General features: G+C 40.2%; 1 long non-coding RNA gene across 1 annotated transcript in view; it reads left to right on the top strand.

The window, feature by feature from the left end:
- Positions 1–2,180, top strand: part of LOC137227107 (uncharacterized) — a 98,633-nt gene extending 96,453 nt beyond the window's left edge. The window contains exon 4 of the long non-coding RNA XR_010944697.1: positions 1,941–2,180. This is a non-coding gene — a long non-coding RNA (uncharacterized lncRNA). The remainder of the gene's footprint in view (positions 1–1,940) is intronic.
- The last annotated feature ends 17,299 nt before the right edge of the window (positions 2,181–19,479 follow it).

Genomic DNA, 19,479 nt, shown 5'->3' on the forward strand with positions numbered 1-19,479 from the left:
GGTTTAGGTGGCATGGAGAGAAGGCTCTTATGTCATTGACAGCAGGGCACAGCATAGGGCTTGATACAGTAAAGGAAATGAGTAGGAGTAGATAGATATTAACTGACAATTATTTTTCAAATTTGTGGCAATAGAGAGGCACTAGTAATCAAAGGCATAGGTTACCAGCATTAGGTATTGTCTTAAAATAAAGTGTAAACTGGCAGTTAAAAATGGCATTTATTTTTACCTTGTGTGCGATTATTGTTGATCATTTTCCCATATATTTGCTGGTAATTTATCTTTTTTATTTTATGAATTTTTATAATTTTTTTCTGCTTGTTTTCAGTACATACTAGACAAATTTAGTTTCAAAATGGAAGTAGCTTTATTATCTTTGCCAATAATAAATAAAATAATAAAAATTATACCTGTAACATAAAAATTCAGATTTTTATCAAAGGATAGAGAAATAAAAATCAATCATAATTCCACCACTAAGAGAATAAATATTGTTCTTAATAATGATATATTATTATTGTTTTAAATAACTATTTTTATAACATTTATGAAAATTAGATTTAATAAAATTTTTTTATTGTGGTAAAATATACATAACATAAAATTTGCCATTTTAGCCATTTTTGAATGTAAAATTTAAGGGCATTAAGTACATTAACACTATTGTGCAAACATGATATGTTTTCCCTGAATTGTTTTACTTACACTGATAGCTTCTCATGCAAAAAATAAAGGCACGATTCTTTAAAGGCTCCCTACGGTTGCATTGTAGAGCTGGCCTATTGATGGACATTTCGATGTTTCTAATATTTTTAGCTGTTAAAAACAATGTTGTGATGAACATTCTTATGTCATTATTTATACAATTTTGCAGACCTGTCTATTTACTTTCGGATGAACCCCTAGAGGATGAATGGCTGGATTGAACAGTAATCATATTTATAATGCATTTGACACATATTATCAGATTAGCTTCCAGAAATGCCATACCAGTTACACTCCTACCAGCAGGAAATGAGAGTATGGGACAATATTTTATTGTTTTTTGTATACTTTTGGTGTTTGAATTTTTTATAGAGTTAACATAATATTTTTTAACACCATTATCTGTCATACATTTGTACTTTGCTTTCTGACTTTTACATTGCTTTTTCTCTAGTTTTAAACACTTATCTATCTAGAATTTATTTTGATATATGGTTTGAGAAAATAAGCCAAATTGGTCTCCTTCCACTAAATTGCTAAGCAATTGTTACAAAATTTATTAGATACGCCACTCCCCATTTCATTTGTGATGCCTAGTCTATCACACATTTTATTGATAAAATGACTGTATTTTCATTTTTAGTATGTAACAACACAAAACAGGGTTCCTATTAAATCGTTTAATATTCTTGTTTTGTCCAAATGCCAGAAGTTTCAAGTTGTTAAAAGTTTATTGTATTACCCACTTCTATTTTATTATATTCCAAGGATACCATCATTCCTCTCAGAGAACAGCCCAATTTTGTCATGGACAGTGATAGTAAAATAGGATTTGCTTCAGTTAACTACCTCACGACTGTTCCTTGGAGTACTCTTGCTTTAGTAAGAGGTGTGAGAGACACTGTGGTCTAATGGTGTAGAACACTTAAAAAATTTGGATGCATGAAGTAATAGCTCTTGTATATTTAACACTGTTAAATTATTTATAATAATCAGTAGGATTACTCATAAGTAATGAAAATAAGGCAAAGTTTCCACTAAATCCTATGGTCTGTTTGGGTGTAATAGGGAAGAACAAATCTAACTCCATATTGGGTCTGTTTCTTTTACTTTAACCTTTGTATTCTATTGCTTTTGCTACAAGTTAAGAATATTGCCTATAGCCTGAAATATACAGGATAGCCCATTCTCAAGGCTCTGACCTTTAAAGGTATAACACTTTTCCATTCATATAGAGATAAAAAGTTGCAGAACAGAGGATAAATTGTTGGAGGTTTACAGGAACATCCTGACCTGACCTACGTGGACAGCTGCAAGAACAAAGGATTCTGACACCAAGAAGTCTGCAACAACCAACCACACCCTCTCCCCTGTTAGTATAAAGGAAGCCTGAATTCTAACTTGGGTAAGATGGTTCTTTGGGACACTAGAATACCATTTTTTTGGTCTGCCGGCTTTCTGAATAAAGTCGCTATTCCTTGCCCCAACAACTCATCTCTTGATTTATTGGCCTGTCGTTCAGCAAGCAGTATGAGCTTGGACTCCGTAACATGTGTTGGTTGATATTCTGTTGCCTATTCATCTATTGCCTATCCACTCATCCTTCTATCCATTCTCTACCTACTTCCAAAAACTACTCAAGATGGTCTTGATATATTAAGACAGTTTTTTGAATTGTGGTTTGTAGGTATTTGTATTAAAATAACTCCAGGTACTCTTTCAAAATGTAGATTCTTGAGCCCCACCATGAACCAACTATATTAGGATCTCTGGGGGTGGTGCCTGAGCACCTACCTAGCAGCGTCCCCTACACCACGTGATTCTGGTGCGCCTTAAAGTTTGTGGACACCAGAGACTATTGGGATATTGGAGTGTGGAAATTTGATCCTCCAACCAAGTTAATTAACCTCTGTATGGAACACAGGGGTTGCTCTAATTCTGTGGTTATTTTTTCAACCATCTGTTGTGTTTTTATTACTGGGAGTCATGTGAAAAATGTTGCCCACCCTCATATGTTATTACATAGCTTTGGAAATTCCTTCATCCCAATCCAGTGTTTTTCTCTAAGAAAAGAAACAATGTAGGGAAGGAAAACATCTGAATAGCAACACACATTTATTTTTCAAGACAAGTTTTGAAGAAAATTATCAGGTGTTTTCAAAAGCAACACTTCTGCCCTGAAGGCAAAGGGCAAAAACTTGGATCTTTTGCGCCTCCTAATCCCACTGGAAGAATCCACAAATGTGTGCACTTTATTAGGGGGTGCTATGGGTAGTAGTCTTTTCCTAACTCAAAAGGTAAGAGTCACCAGGGTTAATTGCCAAAGATACAGATTCCAGAGCTCTACCACAAAGATGCTGAATCAGAATCTCCAGGAGAGTGGACTGAGAATCGGGTTTTAAACAAATATCCTGGATGATTCTTCTATTCAGGCATATTTGCTTTCAGAGCTAGTTATATGTGGGTTTAAATCCTCACTCTGTTACCTTAGCTTGGTGATCCTTGGCAAATTACTGCTCAACTTCTCCAAGCCTCAGTTTCTCCATTTATAAAACTGAGATGCTTTTTTACTCGGGGGTCTTGTAAGAAGGAAATAAACTAATAGTAGGTTAAGCTGCCAACACAGTTTCTAACATGTACTCAGGGTTTAAGATTTGTTACTTCCCATCCTACTCCCCTTAGAATGATTATGTTTGTTCAAATCCTATCGATGTTTTAGGAATTTATGATTGACCTTTATGCAAAACAATCCAGACTAGCTTGCTGGCAGGGAAGCATATGGCAAAACCACAGAAGGAAACTTCTCCCTGTAGATCTGAGCTCTGGTTTTCAAATTGTGGTCCATGCATCTGAATCACCTATGATTCGCTTTAAAAATAATTAAATCAATAAACTAGGTTCCTGGCTCTCATTCCATACTCATCAAATCAGAAACTCTAGGACAGGATCTATGATCAGCTTTTTAAAGCACTCTTGGTAATCCTTACATATCTGAAAGTTGAGAAGCAGAGAGAAAAAGCTCTTAATAATCAGAAGGACCTCCTTCCAGAGAGCCTCCAGAGTCAGTGTCTGACATCCCAGTGTCTGTGCCGTAGCCCATCTCATTCCTTCCTGGTAGGCAGTCTCCTTTGTCACACTGGCTCCACAGCCCTTGCTTAACTGTGCCCGGCCCTGGGATGTTCAGAGGACACCACCATTCCAGCTGCAGCGGAAAAGAAATTTGATCTAACATTTCCTGCTATGCCTCTGGTTTCCATGGCCTTGTTTCCTGGTCTCCATCCACCCCCTCTCCTGTCAGCAAGGGCTGTGACTTGTGCACAACTGCTGGGTTGTATCATCTCCGGTTGACACTGGTCCTTCTGGGAGTGCTGGCTTAGAAGACCACCTTTGTTGCAAAGTCATCTAAGAAACATGATTCCATAAACAAAATGCTGAAAGTACAGCATGTCCTGAGGGCTGCTTTGCAGAAGTGACAGGTGGTGACTAGGCTGAGCCCAGAGATGTCTGAATATTCCAAGAACAAGTGTCCAGTCTTGGTCTCTCCTAGCCTCTCAGTTTTCCAATGACATTGGCCTCAATGTCTGAAGATAGGGAGCACCTCGGATTCTAGATTTGTTCTAGTTTCAGGGATGCTCAGCTTGTCTGCTGACTTCAAAATCAGGAGTCTCTGTTCCTTCAAACTCAAGCTCCTGGGCCTATGTTCTGGCCAATAAGCTAATAGGTGAGAACAGGTTCAAGCTCAGAGATGGAGCTTTGCCTCTTCCATGGCTATGCACATAGGTTAGTGGTCAAGGAAGCCCCGCCCAGAATGTACTAGGAGAGATCCAAACAAATGAGGGGCTGAGCTTCCCAGAACTCAGGGTGACCTTGAAGTTAGTGTTCAGGTTTGTACTTTTAAGAGAGTACAAGGGGAGTAAAGAGGGAGAGGCTCTGCCCTTATCTTAGAACGTAGGTCTCTCCTTCTCAGCCGTCTCTGAGTGGAGATAAAGAGTGATTTATGGCAAACAATATTTGAACAGCATTCCTCATCCTGGCTTTTAATTAAAGGGATCTATGAAAGATCACCATTAACTCAGGTCTCCACAGCCAAAAATGATTCACACAACTGAAAACAAAAACAAGGTTCCAGCAGCGCTCCCCCTTTACCAAATTTATCCATGCTAGTTCTCTATGCTGCTGCTTTTTATTTGATAAGTCTGTTCTAATGTTAATAATTCTGGTATCCAAGAAACACATGTTGTTGAGTCAAATGCCTTAACAAATTGATGATCCCAGTTTCCTGTGGATAATTTTTCAGGCATGAGAAATTAATTGTCCAAGCATAATCCCATGGTTCAGCTGGAGATTTAGCAAGGTTTCCCTAGAAAGTTGTCAAGGAAATCCCAGATATAGATGGCGTCAAGGTGGGGAGGCAGATTTGTGATGGAGTTTGGTGTGCAGGATGTTTATTAAGGAGTGTCCTTGGGAAGGGGAAGCGGATCGGGGTGGGCAGAATGCAGGCACACGGCAGTCTCAGCTGATTCCATGGGAGCTGATTCTGGAGCTGGAATGGCCCTTCAGAGTTGCCCCAAGTTGGGCTGAGATGGATCAGTGGTTAGGTATGGGCCGCCCCTGGGAGGGGTGTGACTTGGATGAGCCAGCTTCTGCAGCTGAGGCAGTCCTGGGAGAGGCTGATGGTAAAGGCTTTGAGCCAACAGCACGCCCAGTGGCTGAGACCAGTCCTTCATGGCAGGGGGCCTGCTGGGCGCATCTTTATGTCCATGGTGCTCTATCCACATGCCAATAACACCCACTAGAAATACCTCAGTGTGATTTTGCACCACTCCCTACTTTGCTTTGGGGATCTCCCTCTTTCTCCCTCTCTTGTTATCTTCTCTAGCTCTTTGTCTTATTCTCTCTCCTACCTTTCAAGATAATTCTCCACCCAGCTTCTACCATTAAGGTCTGTGTTAGCATTCAGTGTCTCCATCCCCATTGGTCCCTGGTTTGAGAGTCATTTTTTGAGCTTTGACCCAAATCCCTGCGTTCTGCTTTATGGCCTCAGGAGTATATGCCACACCCACATCTTCTGACAAAGCCGTCACCCTTTCTGTGTATCTTAGTCTCCTTCTACAAAAAGAGAACACTAAAACCCAGCTTGGATTTGAAATGAGGCAGCGACCCAGAGACCATGTATTGTCTTTGACTCTTAGCTTTGTCATTTCCATTGAGAAAGCCCCTCAAGGTTGGGTTGGGATCCATCCTCAGATGTTTATACGTCACCTAGTTCCCAGTCTTTGGCCCTCCTAAAAATGAGCTGGCTACCCATTAAGGGCCATGCAGCAGAGCTCATATCCATGAATTTTTGAGGGAATGTTACTGAGCGTCCTTTACTACCCAAGACTTGTAGATCTGGAAGGAGCTTAGCCCCTACCATTGCAGTCTCAGCAATAGCAGCTGCTTTGTATTTTCCACTCATACTCAGCTGAAACTCATCGGAAATCAGATCTGATGAGGGCCTTAGTTCTGATGACTACACTAACCTCATCTGATCAGATTTCCAGTTAGTCAAGATGGTTGCTGAGTCCTTTGTCCTGTTGTTTCCTTGAGACCAATTTGGAATGGTGGTGCTTCATGAATAATCCATGGGCATTAACCAGTTGCACACATAGGGCATTTCTACTGTGTCTTTGCCATGGAATTTCAGATGGTTCTGACGTAATTCATAAGCAATCAGGAAGAGCCAGGCTCTGATTTAAAGTATCTAGAGACCTTTGAGGGTCCTTTCAAGTTTCCAAAGGAAAGGCACATGAGTGGTCCTAACAGGGATATTTCCCCTGGAGAGTCTTTAATGTCACAGTTGGCAGTATTACAGGGACAGAGAATATATAAGGATGCTTCTCAAATTATTTGGAACAAAACTTGATGCCAGCTTCTTTTGGTTTCTGTTGTTGCCTTAATCACCAAGTTGTGTCGGTTAAAACAAAAGCCATAATTAAATTGAACCCAGTTTTGGGGGAAGAATTGGGCAACTCTTTGCTTTAAACAGAAGCAGGTGGTGTTGGAATGTTCAGTGGAAGTGAGCTGTGAGGAGGCAATGCAGATTTTTTCATTGAAAACAGTTAGAAATACTTGTAGTCTTTTGTGCCAGGCTGTGATCAAGATATATATATATATATCTTAATTTTATGTGTGTATATATATATATATATATATATATATATATATGAAACTGAGATCTATCTACCTATCTCAGTTTCAGAAAAACTGTGATGAAAATACAATACAGTTTTAATTATAGACTGATCTTTTGTGATAAAGGAGGGTGGAATTTGTTTCTGTGTTTGTGTGTGCGTGAGTGTGATAAAGAGAGAGTTTAAGTGTTGCTGTAAATAAAGATGTCCTTTTCCAATTAGAAATGTGATTTCATTTGTACTCCATTCAGGAACTCATCCATGCTGTAAAGAATGCCCATAATTTATGCAGCAAACTTTCACAATGGAAAAGAGGATGGATGGAAGAATTTGGCCAACACCTCATTGGCTGCCTGGGATAGGAGAGCTGATCTGGCTGACAAGCAGGAATCCTGTTCTTCCCTAATCATTCTGGGGTTTTCATTCCTGAGGCCATGTGTTTGTTCCGTGGAACGCTCATAGTAGGGTCACATGTCTCCAGGCACGGGGAAGAGTGGGCCATAGCCCAGTTGTTGAAATGCCCATTTCCCTCAGATATTGCTGCCAGATAAAATACATCTTTCGTTGCGGCACAAGGGCTTCTCTCTAGTTGTGGTGTGCGGGTTTTCTCTTCTCTAGTTGTGGCACGTGGGCTCTTTAGGCGTGGCACGCGGGTTCCAGAGTGCATGGGCTCTGTAGTTTGCGGCATGCAGGCTCTCTAGTTGAAGGCGCGAGCTCAGTAGTTGTAGCACGCGGGCTTAGTTGTCCCACGGCATGTGGGATCCTAGTTCCCTGACTAGGGATCAGACCTGCATCCCCTGCATTATAAGGTGGATTCTTTACCACTGGACCACCAGGGAAGTACCTGTCCTGTATTTTCATTTGTTCAATCTGGCACCCTTACCTCTAAAGGGCATTTTTCCTCTGATTGAAAGTGAGGCAGACACTTTTTGAAGTCTTAGATTTTTGTTACTCTTGCTGTCATTGTTCTTTTTGACTTCATTAAATTCACAAGGATGCCTGGATTTTTATAGCTCCCATTCCTTCATCGAAATTGAAGCAGGTTTCATGATTTCTGCTTAAGAAAAGGATAATTGAGCAGCCAGCATACTCTCCCACTTGTAAGTTACCATTCAATTTTTCTTAGTTGAATGGACAATGTAAATGCTAGTAATTTGCCAAGTTGGTTATTTGAGGATTTTTATAGATGAGGAAAAACATTAGAATTGTACCTTGGGAAGGACAGTTATAAAAATAAAGGAAGCTTATTAAAGCCTGTTATGGGATGAAAGATGTTTAGTAAAATATGTAGTGATATTAGAGGTTCTGTTTCCAGCTCTGAGGATTAATAGCTGTGTGACCTTAAACAAAGCACTTAATCTCTCTGGGCCTTATTTTCTCCTTTTACAAAATGAGCTAGCTGGATTAGATGACTTTCAGGGCCAATTCGGGCCCTTTTATTCCACCAAAATTATGTAATTTTTCCAATACTCCAATGCTAAATCATTTCTAATTTGGTAACTTGGGAGTCTGATTCTTTAGAAAGCAAGGGAAAAGTACTTCCCAGGCATAAAGGGATTCCTCCAATGATTATGATTAGCAGTTGTTTTATCACTTTAGTAACAGAAAGCTATTTCAGCAGCGGTTCTTTCTTGTTTATTCCATTTGTTCATCTAGCCAACCTTTGTGTGGTTGTGTGGGTTTGAGAAATCAGAAAGTATAAGATAGGGTCTCTGTCTCAGTCTAGTGGGTTTGGGGGAAGGATGGGTATGGAGAGGGACACAACGAACAAGTCAGAACCTTGTGGTAAGTACGAGGCTAGAGACAATGGTGAAGTAGTATGAAATACAGCACATATGATTGATTTTTAAGGAAGTAGTTTTCCTAGTTGTTGCTGATTGATTCCCTATAAATTCTAGTATCTCTAGTGTCTGGCCACTCTGATCAGATGCAGCATCAGAATTACGTTACTTACTCCCATTACCATGGCATGCGTGTTCACATGAGCTGGTGCACACACACACAGGCACACATGTACACAGAAGTGAAAGCTTTCTAGAGAGGGAACAAAAAAGAAGTTATGTGTGTAGAAGAAAGGACAGAAAGGAGCAAGAAAGAAGAGTTGCTGTTCAAAAGAGCCACCTTCTTGTCTCCATTTTTTCTATTCTCTATTATATCACTAAGGTAAGGGATTTTTAAAAAGTAGCCAAAATTTACGAGGTACCTACTATGTGCTAATCATTGTTATAAACATGCTAATCATTGTTACACACATTCACTTATTAAATTCCCTCAATAACCCTATGCAATAGATACTATCATTAACCCATCTTACAGGGGAGGAAACAGGCATAAATGGGTTTTTTTTTTTTGCTTGTATGTTTGTTTTGTATGTTTCCCTTTTTTTAGATGAGAAATCCCTCTACTGTTCTTACAATGTAATTGGTCCAGGTCTAAGAAATACAACCAGTATTTTTCTGAAATTTTCTATTTCCTAAGGAATTAATAATTATGATTTTGTGAGCTATTTCCTTATATCTGGCTTTGCAGAACTCAAATACAATGCTTTTACAACTACTTCTCCTATTTTCCCCAGATCCCACTGAGCCGTCCTTTCCTCCTTGTTTCAGAGGGTATGGTGGTTATGCAATGCGTATTTCTCCTCTTCGGCCCCACACCCACAAGATGGATCGGTGTATTATTTGAATTGGTTTGCACAGATAATTAAGAAATCATTTTTAAAGAACCAGCAGCTGTGAATGCGAATATTCCAAACTGGGCAGTAGATTAGAAGCCACTGGATCAAAGCCGTGCTTAACAATTGTCTATGTAAGAACTGTGTGAGAGGCATTTGTAAAACTCTCAGGAGGAGCTGGAGAGTGTGGGAAGCAGTGGGGCGGCGGAGGGTGGGGCTTGCTCTTGGCTGTATTAGCTGGGGGTGCCTTCCGCCCGTCCGCCGTCCGGAGGATGCGGAGAAACGAGTGACAACGCAGACACAGCCAGTCCTCTCTGTCACATACCTGGGAAATTCCTCTTGGATTTATTAGCCACATAAATTGCTTGTCTGCAAAGCATAGCCATAGATCACCCCAGAAAGACTGAAATGGTATCATTTCTTTGGGAATAATAAGCTAGAGGTAGTATAGCAGTCCAAGAGCAATTACAACACTATTAAACATTCAGGTTACTCCCTCTCCCTCATGATTTATGCCTGAGAAAAGTGTACCCAAAGGTCTATATTTTCAAAAGGAGGTCAGAGCTGTCCAGTAGCCAAGAACAGCAAAACAGACATTGATGATTCCTGAGCAGAAGACTAGCAACTTGCCATTTCTTTCTTAGAAAGGAAAACATTATACTATGTAAAACTATTCACACCTTGTAAAAACACATGTACCATATACTATGTAAACATGTATACAGTGTAAATATATAACATCATATATACTGTGTACACATGTATATCATGCAAACATGTAAGAACCACGTATATATGTAAACGTGCTTGCCATGCAAAAACATGCATACCATGTAAACACATACATACCATATAGACATGCAAAAAGCATGTATGCCCAAACTGATTTATGTCTTCTTGATTTTTCTAAGAGTCTAATGAGAAACAATCTGTTGGTTTAAGAAAATTATGATTTAATCTGAAATATGATTTCAGATGGCCTTAGAGTCCTAGAATGTTTGAGTTGGATGGGATGTTAGAGACCATTCTCTTCAGCCAAATAGATATAGGAAACCATTTGACAAACATTTGTTGACTTCCTACTAGGTGTATAGTGCTAGACTAAGTACTTTAGGTAGAAAAGAAGTAAAATGACCCCAAAAGCATGAGCAACAAAAGAAAAAATGCATAATTGGACTCTTTCAAAATTAAAAACCTTTGCATATCACACGACTTACCAAGAAAGTGAGAAGACAACTTGGAGAATGAAGAAAAATATTTTCAAATCATAAATTTGATAAGGGTCTAGTATTTAGAACATCAAGAACTCCTACAACTCAACAAGAAAATGACAAATCAACTAAAAAAAGGGCAAAGGACTTGAACAGACAGTTCTTCAAAGAAGATATACAAATGGCCAAGAAGCCCATGAAAAGATGCTCAAAATCATTAGTCATGGGCTTCCCTGGTGGCGCAGTGGTTGAGAGTCCACCTGCCGATGCAGGGGACACAGGTTCGTGCCCCAGTCCGGGAAGATCCCACATGCCGCGGAGTGGCTGGGCCCGTGAGCCATGGCCGCTGATCCTGCGCGTCCGGAGCCTGTGCTCTGCAACAGGAGAGAATCATTAGTCATTAGGGAAATGCACATCAAAACTATATGACACCATTTCACATCCACTAGGATAGCTGTAACAAAAAAAAATTAAAGAAAGAAAAATAACATGTGTTGGAGAAGATGTGGAGAAATTGGAACCCTCATTCATTGCTGATGGGAATGTAAAATGGTTCAGCCACTGGGGAAAACAGTTTGGTGGTTCCTTAAAAAGTTAAACATAGAACTATTGTATAATTCAGTGATTCCACCTCTAGGTATAGACCCAAACAAATTGAAAACAAGTACATGTATATGCATGTTCTTAGCAGCATTATTCACAATAGCCAAAAGGTGGAAACAACCCAAGTGTCCATCTATGGAAGAATGGATAAACAAATTGTGGTTTACACATACAGTGGAATATTATTCAATCCTATAAAGGACTGAAGTACTGATACATTCTACAATGTGAGTGAAGGTCAAAAAATTATGCTAAGTGAAATAAGCCCTACACAAAAGTCACATTTTGTATGACACTATTTGTACAAAATATCCAGCATAGGTCATCCAGAGAGACAGAAAACAGATGAGCAGTTGCCACTAGTGCTTTGGAGTGATGAAAATGTTTTGGAACTTGACCTAAGCGGTGATTGTACAACATTGTGCATATACTAAAGGTCACTGAATTTTACACTTTAAAATGGTTAATTTTATGTTAATGTAAATTTCACTTTCATTGAAAAATAGTGCATTGTATAATAAAAAGGGCCCTGGATCTGGAATCAGACATGGGTTTGTGACTTGGCTTTGCTACTTTCTCTTTATATGAACCTGAAGAAATCATTCAATCTCACTCTGGAAAACGCACATTCATAAAATAGGTAGCGTTCTAACCTACCTCAGTTGGGCATTCAATTAACAGCTGGTAGACAATTGAGATAACACATATGAAACCTTTTCCTATCTGTGATCATTATTTTCATATAAACTAGGTATTGACTAAGCAAAATGAGAACCATTGCAAAGTGATACTTGTGGGGAAAATGATGCACAATTACTGTGGAAAGGAAGAAATGCAAGCGTGAGCTAAGTGAGGTGGGGAGGTAGAGACAGCAAGACTGGATGGTTTCGGTCCTCTGCTGGCCCTTCCACGTTCTGGGAAGGCGGCAACACACCGTGTGAGTCAAGCAAAGGATCAGGCAATGGTGGAAGTGAAAGCAGAAGAGGGCTTGGCTCCCCTGCAATGGGATGAACTGAGATCTGGCTAACCCCTGGGAAGTTAAGGATTGACACCACGTGTGGACCCTCAGCCTGGGTTCGGCTGAGCTCACTGCTGCAGACCCAAAGGGCTGCTGATTATATTTATTTTGCAATGTGCAGACGTGCCTAGTTGCTTGGGCCTCTGGGCACAGTAGTGATAACAATGCAATTTATCGACCTTGTTTCATCTTCCTCAAGTAACCCAGTCCACATGCAGTTGATTCTGCCAAGGGAGAGACGGGGAAGGAAGATCCTAGTGACTCCGGGGGGAGGCGCTGTGTTGGCACCCCAGAAACAAGGGGCTGCGTCTCTCTTGAGCTGTGTGCAAACTACTTTATCTTTAAGAGCAAGGACATGGAAAAAGCTTTTGTTCAGGGAAAAAAAATTCCTTTGTACGGTGGGGTCAGCAAAAGTCCGAGAGGCAAATTCACTCTGTTACTTCCAGTAATGGAAAAATACGTTGTTTTATATTGGCAGGTAATTATTTATTATGTAAGTATTGGGTTTTGCTTTAAATAATACCTAATTATGTGTGTGTATAATCATATTAATGTTCAGAATAACTTAACTAGAATTCCTGTCCTAGAATGAAGAGACAATTCATTTATTAGCAGTCAATGTCTATGAAATGGTCATACAAAGAGAACTTTAAAAATTTTAGGCTAACGTAGGACAAATTAAAATTTTGGAAACCCTCAGCCTTCACTCTGTGTGTACATGCAGAAGCACACGTGTGCTTGTCACATGCGTGTGTGTGAGTTTGTGTAGATGCCCTTTGCTGAAGGACCACAAAACTCTGGCATGGATGTGGGTCTGGCCTAGTAACAAAAAGCCCAGCTCATCTGACAGCTGCTCTGTGGCTCAGCACATTCATGGCTTCAAGTGTCCCCAGTATGAAAAGTTGAGGCGATTCACCCAACTTTAGCCTCTATTTAAATAACCAGGAGGTATCTATTTCTAACGGAATTGAATTTGAACTTCCAGAGCTTCAGATTTACTTCCTTTTGATAAGACGTAGCTTTCTATTTGAGAAGGGAGGACTTTCCAAACCTAACAAAACAGATGAGCAACATATAAGTCAACCAGACTTACACTTATGTGGAGTGTGTGACAAAGGCAAAATTGTTCTTCAGGGCGTTATCAAGGCCCCTATTATTGCCATCGACTATTATAATGATGGTCTGTTGAAGAGCTGCAGCGGAGAAACAAAAGCCAGTGGAGAAAGTGTTCATGATCTTTGGCTGTTTGGGAGCAGAGACCAATGTATTGGGGCCCAAAGCCAATCTCGAAATCTTGGGCCTCAAGAGTAGAGGAGACAGAATGGGGAGGAGAGGAGAGAGAAAGTAGTAGGGCTTCTTAATTTGGTGAAAGACATGAAAGTCCAGGGAAAACAAATGAGAAAAATTGTTATGCTTTTCTTTTTGAAGATTTCCCCTTCCCTGCCTCTCCCAGCGAAAATTAGAAAAATGTAGAATTAGGAAATAGTTTTCAATGATGAAAAACATGTTTAAGACAAGTTGTTTGCCTGGCATTGAACTCCCAAAAATAATTTTTAAAAATTGTGCAAGAGGAAGACTTACCGGGAAACACATTGTTTCTGTTCATTATAAGCCATCATAATGATAAACAGGACCATTACAACATTCCAGGGGAGGCACCAGACACATTTCTCCCTGAAAGGAGTACCTTTTAGTGTTGCCAGTGGCTGCTAGGGGTCAAGGGCATTGAGACATTTCATTGCCTACAAATGCCTATCAACCAATCAATCACTTTTCTAGATTGGGTGGGGTCCTCATTACCAAGGTATTTTCTATTCAAGTTTCTAGAGCTATGAGGTTATATAGAGAGTCACCATAAGATAACAAATAATTATTGGGTTGGCCAAAAAGTTTGTTCGGGGTTTTCGGTAAGACGTTGCGGAAACATTCATTGCCCAAACGAACATTAGTATTGGGCCAACCCAATACTAATGAACTGGCCACTTTAAAGCATTAGTCCTCCCTCAAATAGCCTTCTCCTTTACGGTAAAGTCAATTTTGCTGACTGTCAGATGTTGTAAACATCCAGTGATGCAATATAGATACAGTATAAGGCCCAGGAGAATGTAATCCTTCTCTTGAAAACGAGGGAAGAGAACCTCTTTAGAGTCCTTACCTGTATCTCATGATGTTTCTGGCAACAGCACAGCTTCTTAGGGACTTGGAATCAGGGAGGTTGCCCTGCCAATGGGGAAGCCTGTTGATCGCCTGCTCCATGCAACCCTTAGTCTGTCCTAAAGGTGCCAGCATATTCAGAGTCTGGTGAGGTCCCGCTTCCTGGTTCATAGAAGTTTGTCTTCTCACTGTATCCTCACATGGTAGAAGGAGCTGGGGAGCTCTCTGGGATCTCTTATAAGGGCACTAATCCCATTCAGGAGGACTCCACCCTTACGACCTAATCACTTCCCAAAGATCCCACCTTCAAATACCGTCACGGGGAGGGGGGCGGTTAGATTTCAGCCCATGAATTTTGGGGGAACACAAACATTCAGTCCATAGCAATGTGAATAGATGACAGGGTCTGTGTAAGGGAGAATAAGCCACCTAAAAAGCAAAAAGAATTGAAATAACAGCAGACCCATGGAGGATATTGATATATATATTGTAAAATATATCAAAGGTAGGGAGAAGAAAAGTGTGTTTTGCTGACCATCAGTGTTAGCGGTGCAGAGCCCAGAACTTCCCACAGCCCAGACACACACCATAGTGACAACACAGGACTGGACACCTGCCTCGAGTCTACAGCGGGGCAAAAAACAGGCCCTCTTGTTTTAATCTATAGTCTTTAGTCTATATTGTCTGTAGTCTTGTTAGAGACTATCATCTTTAGTATTTTTTTTTTCCAAAAATAAGCAAGGAAGAACAAAGCTTGATGCAGTCTTTTGAGTAAAAGCCAAGGAAACTACAAGAAATGGCTGCAGTTAAGAATTTTGAAAACACCCAGAGGTCCCCTCTGAAAGGCATTTGTGGTTAGGATGATCACTGCATCTAGCTGTAGTGCTTCCCTAGGTTGCCAGCGTCCTTGGTCGTCATTGCATCTGAATCAGCCAGTTCATTTTTGTCAAAATCTATCTCCAAGGGTCCTGGGTTCAGAAAATCTCAGAGGACTTTTGTGAAAGGGCAGAAGAAAGAAAAGAGAATGGCTCTACTGAGTCCCTTGAAGAATTTTAGAAAATTATTTGTGCTCCCCTGAATCTTTAAACTCTACAGTCTAAGGCAGAAATACTTTGAGAGTTTAGTACAAAGCAGAGAAACCCTATGATCATGACAGCGCACTGGTACTGTATTTCTTGATAATACAAAGCAAGCAGGACCTCCAGCGGTCGGTATTGAAAAGTCACATTGAAGGGTAGCTGATGTAGGAAGCTGATGTAGGAAGCTCTGATGTAGGAAGCTCTCTGGGATCTGCCCATCTTATGATGGGCAGCGTTCACTTTCTAACTTTCTTTCCTTCCTTCCTTCCTTCCTTCCTTCCTTCCTTCCTTCCTTCCTTCCTTCTTGCTTGCTGTAGTAGGATGGGAAAGAGGTTGGTTTGTATCAGAACAACCTCAAACAAATGAGAAATAAGGTGCATTCCTTACCATTCTATACCATAGATGATACCAGAAAGTACAATATTCCTTTCTTAACCTTAATATTGGTGTTTTCCTGGGTTCTCATACCTTTGTCAGCTTAGCATAAGCTGGCAGACCTCAGCACGTGTTAGGTTAGATTTCTTAAGGTTCATTAATGTACAATTTCACGTAAAGTTATATTAAATTTGTACACATTTTCCTTAGACGTTAATACACAAAACAGGATCCTTTTATGAGCAGTCCATGTAACGCATCTTCCTTCTTTCTCTGCTCTCATTGGCTTTTATCCCTTAAATCAATCTAATGACATTTTATTGTCTCTACCTCTCCCGCTCTCCTCTTTGGTTCCACAGGAGGAAGTGAGAAAAAATGGTAGAAACTTCCATGGTAACAGCTTTTTTTTTTTTTTTTTTTTTTGCGGTACGCGGGCCTCTCACTGTTGTGGCCTCTCCCGTTGCGGAGCACAGGATCCGGACGCGCAGGCTCAGCGGCCATGGCTCACGGGCCCAGCCTCGCCGCGGCATGTGGGATCCTCCTGGACAGGGCCACGAACCCGTGTCCCCTGCATCGGCAGGCGGACTCTCAACCACTGCGCCACTAGGGAAGCCCCATGGTAATAGCTTTTGTCCTGCTGCACATGATATGTTTTACCTTCCTAAACACATCAAGAGACTTAGTTTGTCAATAGGAATGAAAAGCAAGTTGGATCCATTGCAGTATCTCCCCACCTACTCCCATCACTTACCAAACAACAGCCCAGTATAGTATATTCCTTTCTTTTATAGCTGCAAATTTTCTGAAAATTTAACATTTCTCCAAAAGACATACTGAGGAAAATGAATATGATTCATTTAGTGAGGAAAGGAATTAGGATGGCTTGCTGTTATACCAGAAAATGAGCTTCTCTCATTAAAATGATGCATTTCTGCATCCCAAGCATCCAGCATAGTGCCTGGCATGATCGCGGGCTCACTAAATGCCTGATGGATTGACCTGTCATCTAAGATGGCCAGAAAAACGATAGTGACGTTTGTTATAGCCAATACCTAGGAAGGGGAATTGGGGTTAGTGATGCCAATCCTTAAACATGTCATAAAGTTAGATTGGAAATATGTTTTGTTCAGAGATGATATTGTGAAAGAAAGTACAAAGTGTCCAAATTAGAAGTTAGCTCATCAAGTAGCTGATTGGAAAAGGGTGGGACTTCCAGAAAGGGCATAGGAAATTAATATTTGTTGTTGAACATCTGATATGTACCAGACAACGTGACCCTCAGAAGTATAGGTGAGACATATATTGTTTCATGTAATCCCATAAAGGGATTGGTTTTATGATATGCATCTCACAGATGAGGAAACTGAGGTTCTGGGATTACAGTTAATAAGTGTAAAAGCCAAGACTCTAATCCAGGTCTGCCCAACTCCAAAACCTATGGTATTTCCCTAACTGGGGAACATCCCTTTTACCACCTTTCAAGCGAGGACGTTATTAATCCCATTGGCATTGAGAATCTTGTGAAGGGTGGAGTTCTGTGTGGAGGCTGTGATAAGATTGCTGGATGCTAGAAGAGAAATCAGACAGGTGTCCTTGCCAAGGCCCGGGGGGCCTGCCCATCTCTCTCTCGGGATCTACAGAGCCAAAGGGCTGAACCGGGGACTGGCCCAGAGCAATGCTTAGAGGGAAGGAAAGCTCACAGCTCGAGTTGCAGGAAGGTGCATGTCACAGATAGAATTCAGAAGGCTGAGAAGTCTTCCTTTTGGGAGCTTATGGTTTGGAAAATCAACACAGACACAAATAGTGTCTGCTGAGCAGAAAGAGAGGGGAGATGGGAGAAAGATCCTTCTAGCTACATCATGTCTTTCTCCTTCTAGACTGTATGCATTTCTTTACCCTGTTATTTACATTTAATTATTAAAGTAGCACTGAACTCAAAAGGTATAAGTTCTATAGCCCACTTTTTGCAAAACTCACCTTTTAAAATGCAAGAAAAAATTGGGAAGTACAGTAAAGTAGGAACGAATATTGCTTAATGAAATATGAATCCCTCCTGGGTAAATCCAAATGTTGAAGGGATAATGTGAGAGCATTAAAATGAAAATAAATGAATAAACAAAACTCCTTTGTTGAACACCTATAATGCATTTCTGGAGTCATTTTTATCCTTCTCTGACTTGGAGACTGGCATAATTAGGAGACAAGGGATCAAAACCAGGGTCTGGCAAACAGGAAAACATTTCAATTATAGTTTAAACTGTTAAATTACTTCCAAGTCTAGGCTCTGTCTGTGTTCCCATCCTTATGATGTACACAGGAGGTGGCTCTGGGGAAGAGCAGCATTCTAGACACGGATGGAAACCAGCTTTTCAGAGGGAAACACCCAAGAGACGGGAGAAATCTTTTTTAATACTTCCTCTTAAGTATTTCATTGCTGCATATACCACTGGGTAAAGTGACTCAGACTGTAAATATATTAGAGAGACATGAGGTGGTTTTAAAAATATATTCCTTTTATATCATATGACATGATTGAAAAGGGGGAGCTCACTAGATTTATGTGTGGTGATGCTACTTTGGAGTCACAGAAGGAAATTCTTTTATGAGGTTTCATTTGGATTTATTAGGAAAGTTCACTCACCTCATGGAGGAGAGTTTTGAGCTCTCTATGTATAATATCATGTCATCTACAAACAGTGACAGTTTTACTTCTTCTTTTCCGACTTGGATTCCTTTTCTTTCTTTTTTGTCTCTGATTGCTGTGGCTAAAACTTCCAAAACTATGTTGAATAATAGTGGTGAGAGTGGGCACCCTTGTCTTGTTCTTGATCTTAGAGGAAATGGTTTCAGTTTTTCACCATTGAGAATGATGTTGGCTGTGGGATTGTCATATATGGCTTTTACTATGTTGAGGTAGGTTCTCTCTATGCCCACTTTCTGGAGAATTTTTATTATAAATTGGTGTTGAATTTTGTCGAAAGCTTTTTCTGCATCTACTGAAATGATCATATGGTTTTTCTCCTTCAATTTGTTAATATGATGTATCACATTGATTGATTTGCATATACTGAGGAATCCTTGCATTCCTGGGATAAACCCCACTTGATCATGGTGTATGTTCCTTTTAATGTGCTGTTGGATTCTGTTTGCTAGTATTTTTTTTGAGGATTTTTGCATCTATGTTCATCAGTGATATTGGCCTGTAGTTTTCTTTTTTTGTGACATCTTTGTCTGGTTTTGGTATCAGGGTGATGGTGGCCTCGTAGAATGAGTTTGGGAGTGTTCCTCCCTCCCAAGGATTTTTTAGGTTTACCTAAATTTTAAACAACTTGTAAGGTGATCTTCACCTCTGGTATCTTCACCTCTTTATATCCTTCCTTTGGTTTAACTTTCCTTCTCATTGAAGTATATCTTTTCAAATCTTTTCCAGTGAGGATCTGTGATCTGTAAATTATGTCAGGATTTATTTTTCAGAAAAGTACTTATG

This window comes from Pseudorca crassidens, chromosome 7 (assembly GCF_039906515.1).
Source record: "Pseudorca crassidens isolate mPseCra1 chromosome 7, mPseCra1.hap1, whole genome shotgun sequence".
In the NCBI taxonomy this organism is placed as follows: domain Eukaryota; kingdom Metazoa; phylum Chordata; class Mammalia; order Artiodactyla; family Delphinidae; genus Pseudorca; species Pseudorca crassidens.